General features: G+C 40.8%; 5 non-coding genes across 5 annotated transcripts; all 5 read left to right on the top strand.

Moving 5' to 3' along the window:
• Positions 1–224: 224 nt before the first annotated feature.
• Trnam-cau lies at positions 225–310 on the top strand. The gene is given in 2 exon segments: positions 225–261; positions 275–310. It is a non-coding gene; the product is annotated as a tRNA-Met (tRNA).
• A 7,452-nt stretch (positions 311–7,762) lies between these two features.
• On the top strand, positions 7,763–7,848 carry Trnam-cau. Its single transcript is given in 2 exon segments — positions 7,763–7,799; positions 7,813–7,848. It is a non-coding gene; the product is annotated as a tRNA-Met (tRNA).
• Positions 7,849–10,570: 2,722 nt separating this feature from the next.
• Positions 10,571–10,656, top strand: Trnai-gau. The gene is given in 2 exon segments: positions 10,571–10,607; positions 10,621–10,656. It is a non-coding gene; the product is annotated as a tRNA-Ile (tRNA).
• A 790-nt stretch (positions 10,657–11,446) lies between these two features.
• Trnam-cau lies at positions 11,447–11,532 on the top strand. Its single transcript is given in 2 exon segments — positions 11,447–11,483; positions 11,497–11,532. It is a non-coding gene; the product is annotated as a tRNA-Met (tRNA).
• Positions 11,533–21,225: 9,693 nt separating this feature from the next.
• Positions 21,226–21,311, top strand: Trnam-cau. The gene is given in 2 exon segments: positions 21,226–21,262; positions 21,276–21,311. It is a non-coding gene; the product is annotated as a tRNA-Met (tRNA).
• The last annotated feature ends 312 nt before the right edge of the window (positions 21,312–21,623 follow it).

Genomic DNA, 21,623 nt, shown 5'->3' with positions numbered 1-21,623 from the left:
ACGAAAACACCACAAATACGCATAGAGAAGAAACATTTCTCATGTTGGCCTCGTTAGCGCAGTATGCAGCGCGTCAGTCTCATAATCAAATGTAGAAATCGGAAGGTCGTGAGTTCGATCCTCACACGGGGCATATTTTATTCTTTTGAAAACGAATGACTCTATGACCGGTTTGACAAAAAAACACCACAAACACGCATAGAGAAGTCACTTTTCTCATGTTGGCCTCGTTAGCGCAGTAGGCAGCGCGTCAGTCTCATAATCAAATGTAGAAATCTGAAGGTCGTGAGTTCGATCCTCACACGGGGCATATTTTTTTTTCTTTTGAAAAGGAATAACTCTATGACCGGTTTGACAAAAAAAACACCACAAACACGCATAGAGAAGACAAATTTCTCATGTTGGCCTCGTTAGCGCGGTAGGCAGCGCGTCAGTCTCATAATCAAATCTAGAAATCTGAAGGTCGTGAGTTCGATCCTTCGACGGGGCATATTTTTTTCTTTTGAAAACGAATGACTCTATGACCGGTTTGATGAAAACACCACAAACACGCATAGAGAAGACAATTTTCCCATGTAGGCCTCGTTAGCGCATAGGCGGAGCGTTATTCTCATAATTTTTACTTTTGATAAAGAATTACACTTTGACAGGTTATAAGAAAACACGACAAACCCACATAGAGAAGACACATTTCTCATTCTTGCCTTCGATCTCTTATAAGAAAACACCACAAACACACATAGATAAGACACATTTCTGATGTTGGCCTCGTTAGCGAAATATGGCAGCGCGTCAGTCTCATAATCGAATGTAGAAATCTGAAGGTCGTGAGTTCGATCCTCACACGGTGCATATTTTTTTCTTTTGAAAACGAATGAATCTATGACCGGTTTAACGAAAACACCACAAACACGCATAGAGAAGATACATTTCTCATGTTGGCCTCGTTAGCGCATAGGCGGAGCGTTATTCTAATAATTTTTTTTTTTTTGATAAAGAATTACACTTTGACAGGTTATAAGAAAACACGACAAACCCACATAGAGAAGACACATTTCTCATTCTTGCCTTCGATCTCTTATAAGAAAACACCACAAACACGCATAGAGAAGACACATTTCTCATGTTGGCCTCGTTAGCGAAATATGGCAGCGCGTCAGTCTCATAATCGAATGTAGAAATCTGAAGGTCGTGAGTTCGATCCTCACACGGGGCATATTTTTTTCTTTTGAAAACGAATGAATCTATGACCGGTTTAACGAAAACACCACAAACACGCATAGAGAAGACACATTTCTCATGTTGGCCTCGTTAGCGCATAGGCGGAGCGTTATTTTCATAATTTTTTTTTTTGATAAAGAATTACACTTTGACAGGTTATAAGAAAACACGACAAACCCACATAGAGAAGACACATTTCTCATTCTTGCCTTCGATCTCTTATAAGAAAACACCACAAACACGCATAAAGACACATTTCTCATGTTGGCCTCGTTAGCGAAATATGGCAGCGCGTCAGTCTCATAATCGAATGTAGAAATCTGAAGGTCGTGAGTTCGATCCTCACACGGGGCATATTTTTTTCTTTTGAAAACGAATGAATCTATGACCGGTTTAACGAAAACACCACAAACACGCATAGAGAAGACACATTTCTCATGTTGGCCTCGTTAGCGCATAGGCGGAGCGTTATTCTCATAATTTTTTTTTTTGATAAAGAATTACACTTTGACAGGTTATAAGAAAACACGACAAACCCACATAGAGAAGACACATTTCTCATTCTTGCCTTCGATCTCTTATAAGAAAACACCACAAACACGCATAGAGAAGACACATTTCTCATGTTGGCCTCGTTAGCGAAATATGGCAGCGCGTCAGTCTCATAATCGAATGTAGAAATCTGAAGGTCGTGAGTTCGATCCTCACACGGGGCATATTTTTTTCTTTTGAAAACGAATGAATCTATGACCGGTTTAACGAAAACACCACAAACACGCATAGAGAAGACACATTTCTCATGTTGGCCTAGTTAGCGAAATATGGCAGCGCGTTAGTCTCATAATCGAATGTAGAAATCTGAAGGTCGTGAGTTCGATTCTCACACGGGGCATATTTTTTTTCTTTTGAAAACGAATGAATCTATGACCGGATTAACGAAAACACAACAAACACGCATAGAGAAGACACATTTCTCATGTTGGCCTCGTTAGAGCAGTAGGCAGCGCGTCAGTCTCATAATCAAATCTAGAAATCTGAAGGACGTGAGTTCGATCCTCACACGGGGCATATTTTTTTCTTTTGAAAACGAATGAATCTATGACCGGTTTAACGAAAACACCACAAACACGCATAGAGAAGACACATTTCTCATGTTGGCCTCGTTAGCGCATAGGCGGAGCGTTATTCTCATAATTTTTGTTTTTGATAAAGAATTACACTTTGACAGGTTATAAGAAAACACGACAAACCCACATAGAGAAGACACATTTCTCATTCTTGCCTTCGATCTCTTATAAGAAAACACCACAAACACGCATAGAGAAGACACATTTCTCATGTTGGCCTCGTTAGCGAAATATGGCAGCGCGTCAGTCTCATAATCGAATGTAGAAATCTGAAGGTCGTGAGTTCGATCCTCACACGGGGCATATTTTTTTCTTTTGAAAACGAATGAATCTATGACCGGTTTAACGAAAACACCACAAACACGCATAGAGAAGACACATTTCTAATGTAAGCCTTAGTAGCGCATAGGCAGAGCGTTATTCTCATGTTGGCCTCGTTAGCGCTGATTTAGAAATCTGAAGGTCGTGAGTTTGATCCTCACACGGGGCACATTTTAAGTTCTGAAAATGAATGACACTATGACCGGTTTGAAGAAAACACCACAAACACGAATAGAGAAGACACATTTCTCATGTTGGCCTCGTTAACGCAATATGGCAGAGCGTTAGTCTCATAATCGAATTAAGAAATCTGAATGTCGTGAGTTCTATCCTCACACGGGGCATATTTTTTTTCTTTGAAAATGTATGACTCTATGACCGGTTTTACGAAAACACCACAAACACGCAGAGAGAAGACAATTTTCCCATGTAGGCCTCGTTAGCGCATAGGCGGAGCGTTATTCTCATAATTTTTACTTTTGATAAAGAATTACACTTTGACAGGTTATAAGAAAACACGACAAACCCACATAGAGAAGACACATTTCTCATTCTTGCCTTCGATCTCTTATAAGAAAACACCACAAACACACATAGAGAAGACACATTTCTGATGTTGGCCTCGTTAGCGAAATATGGCAGCGCGTCAGTCTCATAATCGAATGTAGAAATCTGAAGGTCGTGAGTTTGATCCTCACACGGTGCATATTTTTTTCTTTTGAAAACGAATGAATCTATGACCGGTTTAACGAAAACACCACAAACACGCATAGAGAAGATACATTTCTCATGTTGGCCTCGTTAGCGCATAGGCGGAGCGTTATTCTAATAATTTTTTTTTTTTGATAAAGAATTACACTTTGACAGGTTATAAGAAAACACGACAAACCCACATAGAGAAGACACATTTCTCATTCTTGCCTTCGATCTCTTATAAGAAAACACCACAAACACGCATAGAGAAGACACATTTCTCATGTTGGCCTCGTTAGCGAAATATGGCAGCGCGTCAGTCTCATAATCGAATGTAGAAATCTGAAGGTCGTGAGTTCGATCCTCACACGGGGCATATTTTTTTCTTTTGAAAACGAATGAATCTATGACCGGTTTAACGAAAACACCACAAACACGCATAGAGAAGACACATTTCTCATGTTGGCCTCGTTAGCGCATAGGCGGAGCGTTATTTTCATAATTTTTTTTTTTGATAAAGAATTACACTTTGACAGGTTATAAGAAAACACGACAAACCCACATAGAGAAGACACATTTCTCATTCTCGCCTTCGATCTCTTATAAGAAAACACCACAAACACGCATAAAGACACATTTCTCATGTTGGCCTCGTTAGCGAAATATGGCAGCGCGTCAGTCTCATAATCGAATGTAGAAATCTGAAGGTCGTGAGTTCGATCCTCACACGGGGCATATTTTTTTCTTTTGAAAACGAATGAATCTATGACCGGTTTAACGAAAACACCACAAACACGCATAGAGAAGATACATTTCTCATGTTGGCCTCGTTAGCGCATAGGCGGAGCGTTATTCTAATAATTTTTTTTTTTTTGATAAAGAATTACACTTTGACAGGTTATAAGAAAACACGACAAACCCACATAGAGAAGACACATTTCTCATTCTTGCCTTCGATCTCTTATAAGAAAACACCACAAACACGCATAGAGAAGACACATTTCTCATGTTGGCCTCGTTAGCGAAATATGGCAGCGCGTCAGTCTCATAATCGAATGTAGAAATCTGAAGGTCGTGAGTTCGATCCTTACACGGGGCATATTTTTTTCTTTTGAAAACGAATGAATCTATGACCGGTTTGACGAAAACACCACAAACACGCAGAGAGAAGACACATTTCTCATGTTGGCCTCGTTAGCGCATAGGCGGAGCGTTATTTTCATAATTTTTTTTTTTTTGATAAAGAATTACACTTTGACAGGTTATAAGAAAACACGACAAACCCACATAGAGAAGACACATTTCTCATTCTTGCCTTCGATCTCTTATAAGAAAACACCACAAACACGCATAAAGACACATTTCTCATGTTGGCCTCGTTAGCGAAATATGGCAGCGCGTCAGTCTCATAATCGAATGTAGAAATCTGAAGGTCGTGAGTTCGATCCTCACACGGGGCATATTTTTTTCTTTTGAAAACGAATGAATCTATGACCGGTTTAACGAAAACACCACAAACACGCATAGAGAAGACACATTTCTCATGTTGGCCTCGTTAGCGCATAGGCGGAGCGTTATTCTCATAATTTTTTTTTTTGATAAAGAATTACACTTTGACAGGTTATAAGAAAACACGACAAACCCACATAGAGAAGACACATTTCTCATTCTTGCCTTCGATCTCTTATAAGAAAACACCACAAACACGCATAGAGAAGACACATTTCTCATGTTGGCCTCGTTAGCGAAATATGGCAGCGCGTCAGTCTCATAATCGAATGTAGAAATCTGAAGGTCGTGAGTTCGATCCTCACACGGGGCATATTTTTTTCTTTTGAAAACGAATGAATCTATGACCGGTTTAACGAAAACACCACAAACACGCATAGAGAAGACACATTTCTCATGTTGGCCTAGTTAGCGAAATATGGCAGCGCGTTAGTCTCATAATCGAATGTAGAAATCTGAAGGTCGTGAGTTCGATCCTCACACGGGGCATATTTTTTTTTTTTTGAAAACGAATGAATCTATGACCGGATTAACGAAAACACAACAAACACGCATAGAGAAGACACATTTCTCATGTTGGCCTCGTTAGAGCAGTAGGCAGCGCGTCAGTCTCATAATCAAATCTAGAAATCTGAAGGCCGTGAGTTCGATCCTCACACGGGGCATATTTTTTTCTTTTGAAAACGAATGAATCTATGACCGGTTTAACGAAAACACCACAAACACGCATAGAGAAGACACATTTCTCATGTTGGCCTCGTTAGCGCATAGGCGGAGCGTTATTCTCATAATTTTTGTTTTTGATAAAGAATTACACTTTGACAGGTTATAAGAAAACACGACAAACCCACATAGAGAAGACACATTTCTCATTCTTGCCTTCGATCTCTTATAAGAAAACACCACAAACACGCATAGAGAAGACACATTTCTCATGTTGGCCTCGTTAGCGAAATATGGCAGCGCGTCAGTCTCATAATCGAATGTAGAAATCTGAAGGTCGTGAGTTCGATCCTCACACGGGGCATATTTTTTTCTTTTGAAAACGAATGAATCTATGACCGGTTTAACGAAATTACCACAAACACGCATAGAGAAGACACATTTCTAATGTAAGCCTTAGTAGCGCATAGGCAGAGCGTTATTCTCATGTTGGCCTCGTTAGCGCTGATTTAGAAATCTGAAGGTCGTGAGTTTGATCCTCACACGGGGCACATTTTAAGTTCTGAAAATGAATGACACTATGACCGGTTTGAAGAAAACACCACAAACACGAATAGAGAAGACACATTTCTCATGTTGGCCTCGTTAACGCAATATGGCAGAGCGTTAGTCTCATAATCGAATTAAGAAATCTGAATGTCGTGAGTTCTATCCTCACACGGGGCATATTTTTTTTCTTTGAAAATGTATGACTCTATGACCGGTTTTACGAAAACACCACAAACACGCAGAGAGAAGACAATTTTCCCATGTAGGCCTCGTTAGCGCATAGGCGGAGCGTTATTCTCATAATTTTTACTTTTGATAAAGAATTACACTTTGACAGGTTATAAGAAAACACGACAAACCCACATAGAGAAGACACATTTCTCATTCTTGCCTTCGATCTCTTATAAGAAAACACCACAAACACACATAGAGAAGACACATTTCTGATGTTGGCCTCGTTAGCGAAATATGGCAGCGCGTCAGTCTCATAATCGAATGTAGAAATCTGAAGGTCGTGAGTTCGATCCTCACACGGTGCATATTTTTTTCTTTTGAAAACGAATGAATCTATGACCGGTTTAACGAAAACACCACAAACACGCATAGAGAAGACATATTTTTCATGTTGGCCTCGTTAGCGCAGTAGGCGGAGCGTCAATATCATAATCGAATGTAGAAATCTTAATGTTGTGAGTTCGATCCTCACACGGGGCATATTTTTTCTTTTGAAAACGAAAGACTCTATGACCGGTTTGACGAAAACACCACAAACACGCATAGAAAAGACGCATTTCTCATGTTGGCCTCGTTAGCGCAGTAGGCAGCGCGTCAGTCTCATAATCGAATGTAGACATCTGAATGTCGTGAGTTCGATCCTCAGACGGGGCATATTTTTTTCTTTTGAAAACGAATGACTCTATGACTGGTTTGACGAAAACACCACAAACACGCATAGAGAAGACACATTACTTATGTTAGCCTCGTTAGCGCAGTAGGCAGCGCGTCAGTCTCATAATCTGATTTAGAAATATGAAGCTTCGTGAGTTCGATCCTCACACAGGGCATATTTTTTTCTATTGAAAACGAATGACTCTATGACCGGTTTGACGAAAACACCACAAACACGCATAGAGAAGACACATTTTTCAGGTTGGCCTCGTTAGCGCAGTAGGCAGCGCGTCAATCTCATAATCAAATCTAGAAATCTGAAGGTCGTGAGTTCGATCCTCACACGGGGCACATTTTTTTTCTTTTGAAAACGAATGACTCTTTGAGCGGTTTGACAAAAAACACAACAAACACGCATAGAGAAGAGACTTTTCTCATGTTGGCCTCGTTAGCGCAGTAGGCAGCGCGTCAGTCTCATAATCAAATCTAGAAATCTGAAGGTCGTGAGTTCGATCATCACACGGGGCACATTTTTTTTTTCAAAACGAATGACACTATGACCGGTTTGAAGAAAACACCACAGACACACATAGAGAAGACGCATTTCTCATGTTGGCCTCGTTAGCGCAGTAGACAGAGCGTCAGTCTCATAATCAAATGTAGAAATCTGAAGGTCATGAGTTCGATCCTCACACGGGGCATATTTTTTTTATTTTGAAAACGAATGACTCTATGAGCGGTTTGACGAAAGCACCACAAACACGCATAGAAAAGACCCATTTCTCATGTTGGCCTCGTTAGCGCAGTAGGCAGCGCGTCAGTCTCATAATCAAATGTAGAAATCTGAAGGTCGTGAGTTCGATCCTCACACGGGGCATATTTTTTTCTTTTGAAAACGTATGACTCTATGACCGGTTTGACGAAAATACCACAAACACGCATAGAGAAGACACATTTCTCAGGTTGGCCTCGCTAGCGCAGTAGGCAGCGCGTCAGTCTCATAATCAAATGTAGAAATCTGAAGGTCGTGAGTTCGATCCTCACACGGGGCATATTTTTTTTCTTTTGAAAACGAATGACTCTATGACCGGTTTGACAAAAACACCACAAACACACATAGAGAAGACACATTTTCCATGTAGGCGTCGTTAGCGCAATAGGCAGCGCGTCAGTCTCATAATCTGATTTAGAAATATGAAGGTCGTGATTTCGATCCTCACACAGGGCATATTTTTTTTCTTTTGAAAACGAATGTCTCTATGACCGGTTTGACGAAAACACCACAAACACGCATATAGAAGACACATTTTTCAGGTTGGCCTCGTTAGCGCAGTAGGCAGCGCGTCAGTCTCATAATCAAATGTACAAATCTGAAGGTCGTGAGATCGATCCTCACACGTGTCATATTTTTTTCTTTTGAAAACGAATGACTCTATGACCGGTTTGACGAAAACACCACAAACACGCATAGAGAAGACACATTTCTCATGTTAGCCTCGTTAGCGCAGTAGGCAGCGCGTCAGTCTCATAATCTGATTTAGAAATATGAAGGTCGTGAGTTCGATCCTCACACAGGGCATATTTTTTTCTTTTGAAAACGAATGACTCTATGACCGGTTTGACAAAAAACACAACAAACACGCATAGAGAAGAGACTTTTCTCATGTTGGCCTCGTTAGCGCAGTAGGCAGCGCGTCAGTCTCATAATCAAATCTAGAAATCTGAAGGTAGTGAGTTCGATCATCACACAGTGCATATTTTTTCTTTTGAAAACGAATGGCTCTATGAGCGGTTTGACAAAAAACACCACAAACACACATAGAGAAGACACATTTCTCATGTTGGCCTCATTAGCGCAGTAGGCGGCGCGTCAATATCATAATCGAATGTAGAAATCTGAATGTCGTGAGTTCGATCCTCACACGGGGCATATTTTTTCTTTTGAAAACAAATGACTCTATGACCGGTTTGACAAAAACACCACAAACACACATAGAGAAGACACATTTTCCATGTAGGCGTCGTTAGAGCAATAGGCAGCGCGTCAGTCTCATAATCTGATTTAGAAATATGAAGGTCGTGATTTCGATCCTCACACAGGGCATATTTTTTTTCTTTTGAAAACGAATGACTCTATGACCGGTTTGACGAAAACACCACAAACACGCATAGAGAAGACACATTTTTCAGGTTGGCCTCGTTAGCGCAGTAGGCAGCGCGTCAGTCTCATAATCAAATGTACAAATCTGAAGGTCGTGAGATCGATCCTCACACGGGTCATATTTTTTTCTTTTGAAAACGAAAGACTCTATGAACGGTTTGACGAAAACACCACAAACACGCATAGAAAAGGCACATTTCCCATGTAGGCGTCGTTAGCGCAATAGGCAGCGCGTCAGTCTCATAATGAAATCTAGAAATCTGAAGGTCGTGAGTTCGATCCTCACACGGGGTACATTTTTTTCTTTTGAAAACGAATGACTCTTTCAGCGGTTTGACAAAAAACACAACAAACACGCATAGAGAAGAGACTTTTCTCATGTTGGCCTCGTTAGCGCAGTAGGCAGCGCGTCAGTCTCATAATCAAATCTAGAAATCTGAAGGTAGTGAGTTCGATCATCACACGGGGCATATTTTTTCTTTTGAAAACGAATTGCTCTATGAGCGGTTTGACAAAAAACACAACTAACACGCATAGAGAAGACACTTTTCTCACGTTGGCCTCGTTAGCGCAGTAGGCAGCGCGTCAGTATCATAATCGAATGTAGAAATCTGAATGTCGTGAGTTCAATCCTCACACGGGGCATATTTTTTTCTTTTGAAAACGAATGACTCTATGACCGGTTTGACGAAAACACCACAAACACGCATAGAGAAGACACATTTCTCATGTTAGCCTTGTTAGCGCAGTAGGCAGCGCGTCAGTCTCATAATCTGATTTAGAAATATGAAGGTCGTGAGTTCGATCCTCACACAGGGCATATTTTTTTCTTTTGAAAACGAATGACTCTATGACCGGTTTGACGAAAACACCACAAACACGCATAGAGAAGACACATTTTTCAGGTTGGCCTCGTTAGCGCAGTAGGCAGCGCGTCAATCTCATAATCAAATCTAGAAATCTGAAGGTCGTGAGTTCGATCCTCACACGGGGCACATTTTTTTTTCTTTTGAAAACGAATGAATCTTTGAGCGGTTTGACAAAAAACACAACAAACACGCATAGAGAAGAGACTTTTCTCATGTTGGCCTCGTTAGCGCAGTAGGCAGCGCGTCAGTCTCATAATCAAATCTAGAAATCTGAAGGTCGTGAGTTCGATCATCACACGGGACACATTTTTTTCTTTTCAAAACGAATGACTCTATGACCTGTTTAAAGAAAACACCACAGACACGCATAGAGAAGACGCATTTCTCATGTTGGCCTCGTTAGCGCAGTAGACAGCGCGTCAGTCTCATAATCAAATGTAGAAATCTGAAGGTCATGAGTTCGATCCTCACACGGGGCATATTTTTTTTTCTTTTTAAACGAATGACTCTATGAGCGGTTTGACGAAAACACCACAAACACGCATAGAAAAGACTCATTTCTCATGTTGGCCTTGTTAGCGCAGTAGGCAGCGCGTCAGTCTGATAATCAAATGTAGAAATCTGAAGGTCGTGAGTTCGATCCTCACACGGGGCATATTTTTTTCTTTTGAAAACGTATGACTCTATGACCGGTTTGACGAAAATACCACAAACACGCATAGAGAAGACACATTTCTCAGGTTGGCCTCGCTAGCGCAGTAGGCAGCGCGTCAGTCTCATAATCAAATGTAGAAATCTGAAGGTCGTGAGTTCGATCCTCACACGAGGCATATTTTTTTTCTTTTGTAAACGAAAGATTCTATGACCGGTTTGACGAAAACACCACAAACACGCATAGAAAAGACACATTTCTCATGTTGGCCTTGTTAGCGCAGTAGGCAGCGCGTCAGTCTCATAATCAAATATAGAAATCGAAAGGTCGTGAGTTTGATCCTCACGCGGGGCATATCTTATTCTTTTGAAAACGAATGACTCTATGACCGGTTTGACGAAAACACCACAAACACGCATAGAGAAGACACATTTCTCATGTTGCCTCATTAGCGCAGTAGGCGGCGCGTCAATATCATAATCGAATGTAGAAATCTGAATGTCGTGAGTTCGATCCTCACACGGGGCACATTTTTTCTTTTGAAAACGAATGACTCTATGACCGGTTTGACGAAAACACCACAAATACGCATAGAGAAGAAACATTTCTCATGTTGGCCTCGTTAGCGCAGTATGCAGCGCGTCAGTCTCATAATCAAATGTAGAAATCGGAAGGTCGTGAGTTCGATCCTCACACGGGGCATATTTTATTCTTTTGAAAACGAATGACTCTATGACCGGTTTGACAAAAAAACACCACAAACACGCATAGAGAAGTCACTTTTCTCATGTTGGCCTCGTTAGCGCAGTAGGCAGCGCGTCAGTCTCATAATCAAATGTAGAAATCTGAAGGTCGTGAGTTCGATCCTCACACGGGGCATATTTTTTTTTCTTTTGAAAAGGAATAACTCTATGACCGGTTTGACAAGAAAAAACACCACAAACACGCATAGAGAAGACAAATTTCTCATGTTGGCCTCGTTAGCGCGGTAGGCAGCGCGTCAGTCTCATAATCAAATCTAGAAATCTGAAGGTCGTGAGTTCGATCCTTCGACGGGGCATATTTTTTTCTTTTGAAAACGAATGACTCTATGACCGGTTTGATGAAAACACCACAAACACGCATAGAGAAGACAATTTTCCCATGTAGGCCTCGTTAGCGCATAGGCGGAGCGTTATTCTCATAATTTTTACTTTTGATAAAGAATTACACTTTGACAGGTTATAAGAAAACACGACAAACCCACATAGAGAAGACACATTTCTCATTCTTGCCTTCGATCTCTTATAAGAAAACACCACAAACACACATAGATAAGACACATTTCTGATGTTGGCCTCGTTAGCGAAATATGGCAGCGCGTCAGTCTCATAATCGAATGTAGAAATCTGAAGGTCGTGAGTTCGATCCTCACACGGTGCATATTTTTTTCTTTTGAAAACGAATGAATCTATGACCGGTTTAACGAAAACACCACAAACACGCATAGAGAAGATACATTTCTCATGTTGGCCTCGTTAGCGCATAGGCGGAGCGTTATTCTAATAATTTTTTTTTTTTTGATAAAGAATTACACTTTGACAGGTTATAAGAAAACACGACAAACCCACATAGAGAAGACACATTTCTCATTCTTGCCTTCGATCTCTTATAAGAAAACACCACAAACACGCATAGAGAAGACACATTTCTCATGTTGGCCTCGTTAGCGAAATATGGCAGCGCGTCAGTCTCATAATCGAATGTAGAAATCTGAAGGTCGTGAGTTCGATCCTCACACGGGGCATATTTTTTTCTTTTGAAAACGAATGAATCTATGACCGGTTTAACGAAAACACCACAAACACGCATAGAGAAGACACATTTCTCATGTTGGCCTCGTTAGCGCATAGGCGGAGCGTTATTTTCATAATTTTTTTTTTTGATAAAGAATTACACTTTGACAGGTTATAAGAAAACACGACAAACCCACATAGAGAAGACACATTTCTCATTCTTGCCTTCGATCTCTTATAAGAAAACACCACAAACACGCATAAAGACACATTTCTCATGTTGGCCTCGTTAGCGAAATATGGCAGCGCGTCAGTCTCATAATCGAATGTAGAAATCTGAAGGTCGTGAGTTCGATCCTCACACGGGGCATATTTTTTTCTTTTGAAAACGAATGAATCTATGACCGGTTTAACGAAAACACCACAAACACGCATAGAGAAGACACATTTCTCATGTTGGCCTCGTTAGCGCATAGGCGGAGCGTTATTCTCATAATTTTTTTTTTGATAAAGAATTACACTTTGACAGGTTATAAGAAAACACGACAAACCCACATAGAGAAGACACATTTCTCATTCTTGCCTTCGATCTCTTATAAGAAAACACCACAAACACGCATAGAGAAGACACATTTCTCATGTTGGCCTCGTTAGCGAAATATGGCAGCGCGTCAGTCTCATAATCGAATGTAGAAATCTGAAGGTCGTGAGTTCGATCCTCACACGGGGCATATTTTTTTCTTTTGAAAACGAATGAATCTATGACCGGTTTAACGAAAACACCACAAACACGCATAGAGAAGACACATTTCTCATGTTGGCCTAGTTAGCGAAATATGGCAGCGCGTTAGTCTCATAATCGAATGTAGAAATCTGAAGGTCGTGAGTTCGATTCTCACACGGGGCATATTTTTTTTCTTTTGAAAACGAATGAATCTATGACCGGATTAACGAAAACACAACAAACACGCATAGAGAAGACACATTTCTCATGTTGGCCTCGTTAGAGCAGTAGGCAGCGCGTCAGTCTCATAATCAAATCTAGAAATCTGAAGGACGTGAGTTCGATCCTCACACGGGGCATATTTTTTTCTTTTGAAAACGAATGAATCTATGACCGGTTTAACGAAAACACCACAAACACGCATAGAGAAGACACATTTCTCATGTTGGCCTCGTTAGCGCATAGGCGGAGCGTTATTCTCATAATTTTTGTTTTTGATAAAGAATTACACTTTGACAGGTTATAAGAAAACACGACAAACCCACATAGAGAAGACACATTTCTCATTCTTGCCTTCGATCTCTTATAAGAAAACACCACAAACACGCATAGAGAAGACACATTTCTCATGTTGGCCTCGTTAGCGAAATATGGCAGCGCGTCAGTCTCATAATCGAATGTAGAAATCTGAAGGTCGTGAGTTCGATCCTCACACGGGGCATATTTTTTTCTTTTGAAAACGAATGAATCTATGACCGGTTTAACGAAAACACCACAAACACGCATAGAGAAGACACATTTCTAATGTAAGCCTTAGTAGCGCATAGGCAGAGCGTTATTCTCATGTTGGCCTCGTTAGCGCTGATTTAGAAATCTGAAGGTCGTGAGTTTGATCCTCACACGGGGCACATTTTAAGTTCTGAAAATGAATGACACTATGACCGGTTTGAAGAAAACACCACAAACACGAATAGAGAAGACACATTTCTCATGTTGGCCTCGTTAACGCAATATGGCAGAGCGTTAGTCTTATAATCGAATTAAGAAATCTGAATGTCGTGAGTTCTATCCTCACACGGGGCATATTTTTTTTCTTTGAAAATGTATGACTCTATGACCGGTTTTACGAAAACACCACAAACACGCAGAGAGAAGACAATTTTCCCATGTAGGCCTCGTTAGCGCATAGGCGGAGCGTTATTCTCATAATTTTTACTTTTGATAAAGAATTACACTTTGACAGGTTATAAGAAAACACGACAAACCCACATAGAGAAGACACATTTCTCATTCTTGCCTTCGATCTCTTATAAGAAAACACCACAAACACACATAGAGAAGACACATTTCTGATGTTGGCCTCGTTAGCGAAATATGGCAGCGCGTCAGTCTCATAATCGAATGTAGAAATCTGAAGGTCGTGAGTTTGATCCTCACACGGTGCATATTTTTTTCTTTTGAAAACGAATGAATCTATGACCGGTTTAACGAAAACACCACAAACACGCATAGAGAAGATACATTTCTCATGTTGGCCTCGTTAGCGCATAGGCGGAGCGTTATTCTAATAATTTTTTTTTTTTGATAAAGAATTACACTTTGACAGGTTATAAGAAAACACGACAAACCCACATAGAGAAGACACATTTCTCATTCTTGCCTTCGATCTCTTATAAGAAAACACCACAAACACGCATAGAGAAGACACATTTCTCATGTTGGCCTCGTTAGCGAAATATGGCAGCGCGTCAGTCTCATAATCGAATGTAGAAATCTGAAGGTCGTGAGTTCGATCCTCACACGGGGCATATTTTTTTCTTTTGAAAACGAATGAATCTATGACCGGTTTAACGAAAACACCACAAACACGCATAGAGAAGACACATTTCTCATGTTGGCCTCGTTAGCGCATAGGCGGAGCGTTATTTTCATAATTTTTTTTTTTGATAAAGAATTACACTTTGACAGGTTATAAGAAAACACGACAAACCCACATAGAGAAGACACATTTCTCATTCTCGCCTTCGATCTCTTATAAGAAAACACCACAAACACGCATAAAGACACATTTCTCATGTTGGCCTCGTTAGCGAAATATGGCAGCGCGTCAGTCTCATAATCGAATGTAGAAATCTGAAGGTCGTGAGTTCGATCCTCACACGGGGCATATTTTTTTCTTTTGAAAACGAATGAATCTATGACCGGTTTAACGAAAACACCACAAACACGCATAGAGAAGACACATTTCTCATGTTGGCCTCGTTAGCGCATAGGCGGAGCGTTATTCTCATAATTTTTTTTTTTGATAAAGAATTACACTTTGACAGGTTATAAGAAAACACGACAAACCCACATGGAGAAGACACATTTCTCATTCTTGCCTTCGATCTCTTATAAGAAAACACCACAAACACGCATAGAGAAGACACATTTCTCATGTTGGCCTCGTTAGCGAAATATGGCAGCGCGTCAGTCTCATAATCGAATGTAGAAATCTGAAGGTCGTGAGTTCGATCCTCACACGGGGCATATTTTTTTCTTTTGAAAACGAATGAATCTATGACCGGTTTAACGAAAACACCACAAACACGCATAGAGAAGACACATTTCTCATGTTGGCCTAGTTAGCGAAATATGGCAGCCCGTTAGTCTCATAATCGAATGTAGAAATCTGAAGGTCGTGAGTTCGATCCTCACACGGGGCATATTTTTTTTCTTTTGAAAACGAATGAATCTATGACCGGATTAACGAAAACACAACAAACACGCATAGAGAAGACACATTTCTCATGTTGGCCTCGTTAGAGCAGTAGGCAGCGCGTCAGTCTCATAATCAAATCTAGAAATCTGAAGGTCGTGAGTTCGATCTTCACACGGGGCATATTTTTTTCTTTTGAAAACGAATGAATCTATGACCGGTTTAACGAAAACACCACAAACACGCATAGAGAAGACACATTTCTCATGTTGGCCTCGTTAGCGCATAGGCGGAGCGTTATTCTCATAATTTTTGTTTTTGATAAAGAATTACACTTTGACAGGTTATAAGAAAACACGACAAACCCACATAGAGAAGACACATTTCTCATTCTTGCCTTCGATCTCTTATAAGAAAACACCACAAACACGCATAGAGAAGACACATTTCTCATGTTGGCCTCGTTAGCGAAATATGGCAGCGCGTCAGTCTCATAATCGAATGTAGAAATCTGAAGGTCGTGAGTTCGATCCTCACACGGGGCATATTTTTTTCTTTTGAAAACGAATGAATCTATGACCGGTTTAACGAAAACACCACAAACACGCATAGAGAAGACACATTTCTAATGTAAGCCTTAGTAGCGCATAGGCAGAGCGTTATTCTCATGTTGGCCTCTTTAGCGCTGATTTAGAAATCTGAAGGTCGTGAGTTTGATCCTCACACGGGGCACATTTTAAGTTCTGAAAATGAATGACACTATGACCGGTTTGAAGAAAACACCACAAACACGAATAGAGAAGACACATTTCTCATGTTTGCCTCGTTAACGCAATATGGCAGAGCGTTAGTCTCATAATCGAATTAAGAAATCTGAATGTCGTGAGTTCTATCCTCACACGGGGCATATTTTTTTTCTTTGAAAATGTATGACTCTATGACCGGTTTTACGAAAACACCACAAACACGCAGAGAGAAGACAATTTTCCCATGTAGGCCTCGTAAGCGCATAGGCGGAGCGTTATTCTCATAATTTTTACTTTTGATAAAGAATTACACTTTATCAGGTTATAAAAAAACACGACAAACCCACATAGAGAAGACACATTTCTCATTCTCGCCTTCGATCTCTTATAAGAAAACACCACAAACACGCATAGAGAAGACACATTTCTCATGTTGGCCTCGTTAGCGAATTATGGCAGCGCGTCGTTCTCATAATCGAATGTAGAAATCTGAAGGTCGTGAGTTCGATCGTCACACGGGGCATATTTTTTTCTTTTGAAAACGCAACAAACACGCATAGAGAAGACACATTTCTCATGTTGGCCTCGTTAGCGCAGTATGCAGCGCGTCAGTCTCATAATCAAATGTAGAAATCGGAAGGTCGTGAGTTCGATCCTCACACGGGGCATATTTTATTCTTTTGAAAACGAATGACTCTATGACCGGTTTGACAAAAAAAACACCACAAACACGCATAGAGAAGTCACTTTTCTCATTTTGGCCTCGTTAGCGCAGTAGGCAGCGCGTCAGTCTCATAATCTGATTTAAAAATCTGAAGGTCTTGAGTTCGATCCTTACACGAGGCATATTTTTTTCTTTTGAAAACGAATGACTCTATGACCGGTTTGACAAAAACACCACAAATACACATAGAGAAGACACATTTCTCATGTTGGGCTCGTTAGCGCAGTAGGCGGCGAGTCAGTATAATAATCGAATGTAGAAATCTGAATGTCGTGAGTTCGATCCTCACACGGGGCATATTTTTCCTTTGAAAACGAATGACTCTATGACCGGTTTGACGAAAACACCACAAACACGCATAGAAAAGACACATTTCCCATGTTGGCCTCGTTAGAGCAGTAGGCAGCGCGTCAGTCTCATAATCAAATCTAGAAATCTGAAGGTCGTGAGTTCGATCCTCACACGGGGCATATTTTTTTCTTTTGAAAACGAATGAATCTATGACCGGTTTAACGAAAACACCACAAACACGCATAGAGAAGACACATTTCTCATGTTGGCCTCGTTAGCGCATAGGCGGAGCGTTATTCTCATAATTTTTGTTTTTGATAAAGAATTACACTTTGACAGGTTATAAGAAAACACGACAAACCCACATAGAGAAGACACATTTCTCATTCTTGCCTTCGATCTCTTATAAGAAAACACCACAAACACGCATAGAGAAGACACATTTCTCATGTTGGCCTCGTTAGCGAAATATGGCAGCGCGTCAGTCTCATAATCGAATGTAGAAATCTGAAGGTCGTGAGTTCGATCCTCACACGGGGCATATTTTTTTCTTTTGAAAACGAATGAATCTATGACCGGTTTAACGAAAACACCACAAACACGCATAGAGAAGACACATTTCTAATGTAAGCCTTAGTAGCGCATAGGCAGAGCGTTATTCTCATGTTGGCCTCGTTAGCGCTGATTTAGAAATCTGAAGGTCGTGAGTTTGATCCTCACACGGGGCACATTTTAAGTTCTGAAAATGAATGACACTATGACCGGTTTGAAGAAAACACCACAAACACGAATAGAGAAGACACATTTCTCATGTTTGCCTCGTTAACGCAATATGGCAGAGCGTTAGTCTCATAATCGAATTAAGAAATCTGAATGTCGTGAGTTCTATCCTCACACGGGGCATATTTTTTTTCTTTGAAAATGTATGACTCTATGACCGGTTTTACGAAAACACCACAAACACGCAGAGAGAAGACAATTTTCCCATGTAGGCCTCGTAAGCGCATAGGCGGAGCGTTATTCTCATAATTTTTACTTTTGATAAAGAATTACACTTTATCAGGTTATAAAAAAACACGACAAACCCACATAGAGAAGACACATTTCTCATTCTCGCCTTCGATCTCTTATAAGAAAACACCACAAACACGCATAGAGAAGACACATTTCTCATGTTGGCCTCGTTAGCGAATTATGGCAGCGCGTCGTTCTCATAATCGAATGTAGAAATCTGAAGGTCGTGAGTTCGATCGTCACACGGGGCATATTTTTTTCTTTTGAAAACGCAACAAACACGCATAGAGAAGACACATTTCTCATGTTGGCCTCGTTAGCGCAGTATGCAGCGCGTCAGTCTCATAATCAAATGTAGAAATCGGAAGGTCGTGAGTTCGATCCTCACACGGGGCATATTTTATTCTTTTGAAAACGAATGACTCTATGACCGGTTTGACAAAAAAAACACCACAAACACGCATAGAGAAGTCACTTTTCTCATTTTGGCCTCGTTAGCGCAGTAGGCAGCGCGTCAGTCTCATAATCTGATTTAAAAATCTGAAGGTCTTGAGTTCGATCCTTACACGAGGCATATTTTTTTCTTTTGAAAACGAATGACTCTATGACCGGTTTGACAAAAACACCACAAATACACATAGAGAAGACACATTTCTCATGTTGGGCTCGTTAGCGCAGTAGGCGGCGAGTCAGTATAATAATCGAATGTAGAAATCTGAATGTCGTGAGTTCGATCCTCACACGGGGCATATTTTTCCTTTGAAAACGAATGACTCTATGACCGGTTTGACGAAAACACCACAAACACGCATAGAAAAGACACATTTCCCATGTATGCGTCGTTAGCGCAATAGGCAGCTCGTCAGTCTCATAAACTGATTTAGAAATCTGAAGGTCGTGAGTTCGATCCTCACACGGGGCATATTTGTTTAAAACGAATGACTGTATGACAGGTTTGACGAAAACACCACAAACACGAAGAAAGAAGACACATTTCCCATGTAGTCCTCGTCAGCGCATTAAGCAGCGCGTCAGTCTCATAATCAAATGTAGAAATCTGAAGGTCGTGAGCTCCATCCTCACACGGGGCATATGTTTTCTTTTGAAAACGAAAGACTCTATGACCGGTTTGACGAAAACACCACAAACACGGATAGAAAAGGCACATTTCCCATGTAGGCGTCGTTAGCGCAATAGGCAGCGCGTCAGTCTCATAATCAAATCTAGAAATCTGAAGGTCGTGAGTTTGATCCTCACACGGGGCACAATTTTTTTTCTTTTGAAAACGAATGACTCTATGAGCGGTTTGACAAAAAACACAACAAACACGCATAGAGAAGACACTTTTCTCATGTTGGCCTCGTTAGCGCAGTAGGCAGCGCGTCAGTATCATAATCGGATGTAGAAATCTGAATGTCGTGAGTTCGATCCTCAGACGGGGCATATTTTTTTCTTTTGAAAACGAATGACTCTATCACCGGTTTGACGAAAACACCACAAACACGCATAGAGAAGACACATTTCTCATGTTAGCCTCGTTAGCGCAGTAGGCAGCGCGTCAGTCTCATAATCGAATGTAGAAATCTGAAGGTCTTGAGTTCGATCCTCACGCGGGGCACAATTTTTTTTCTTTTGTAAACGAATGACTCTATGAGCGGTTTGACGAAAACACCACAAACACGCATAGAGAAGACGCATTTCTCATGTTAGCCTCGTTAGCGCAGTAGGCAGCGCGTCAGTCTCATAATCGAATGTAGAAATCTGAAGGTCTTGAGTTTGATCCTCACGCGGGTCACAATTTTTTTTCTTTTGAAAACGAATGACTCTATGAGCGGTTTGACAAAAAAACACAACAAACACGCATAGAGAAGACATTTTTCTCATGTTGGCCTTGTTAGCGCAGTAGGCAGCGCGTCAGTATCATGATCGCAGTAGGCAATCCTCAGACGGGGCATATTTTTTTCTTTTGAAAATGAATGACGAATATTTTTCTCTTTTGAAAACGAATGACTCTATGAGCGGTTTGACGAAAACACCACAAACACGCATAAAAAAGACGCATTTCTCATGTTGGCCTCGTTAGCGCAGTAGGCAGCGCGTCAGTCTCATAATCAAATGTAGAAATCTTAAGGTCGTGAGCTCAATCCTCAGACGGGGCATATTTTTTCTTTTGAAAACGAAAGACTCTATGACCGGTTTGACGAAAACACCACAAACACGAATAGAAAAGGCACATTTCCCATGTAGGCGTCGTTAGCGCAATAGGCAGCGCGTCAGTCTCATAATCAAATCTAGAAATCTGAAGGTCGTGGGTTCGATCCTCACACGGGGCACAATTTTTTTTCTTTTGAAAACGAATGACTCTATGAGCGGTTTGACAAAAAACACAACAAACACGCATAGAGAAGACACTTTTCTCATGTTGGCCTCGTTAGCGCAGTAGGCAGCGCGTCAGTATCACAATCGAATGTAGAAATCTAAATGTCGTGAGTTCGATCCTTAGACGGGCATATTTTTTTTCTTTTGAAAACGAATGACTCTATGACCGGTTTGACGAAAACACCACAAACACGCATAGAGAAGACACATTTCTCATGTTAGCCTCGTTAGCGCAGTAGGCAGCGCGTCAGTCTCATAATCAAATGTAGAAATCTGAAGGTCGTGAGTTCGATCCTCACACGGGGCATATTTCTTTTCTTTTGAAAACGAATGACTCTATGACCGGTTTGACGAAAACACCAAAAACACGCATAGAGAAGACACATTTTTCTGGTTGGCCTCGTTAGCGCAGTAGGCGGCGCGTCAATATCAGAATCGAATGTAGAAATCTGAATGTCGTGAGTTCGATCCTCAAACGGGGCATATTTTTTCTTTTGAAAACGAATGACTCTATGACCGGTTTGACGAAAACACCACAAACACGCATAGAGAAGACACATTTCTTATGTTGGCCTTGTTAGCGCAGTAGGAAGCGCGTCAGTATCATAATCAAATCTAG

This window comes from Nematostella vectensis, chromosome 9 (assembly GCF_932526225.1).
Source record: "Nematostella vectensis chromosome 9, jaNemVect1.1, whole genome shotgun sequence".
NCBI lineage: Eukaryota > Metazoa > Cnidaria > Anthozoa > Actiniaria > Edwardsiidae > Nematostella > Nematostella vectensis.
Note: the sequence above shows the minus strand (reverse complement) of the source record. Positions and strands in the feature narration are given on the sequence as shown.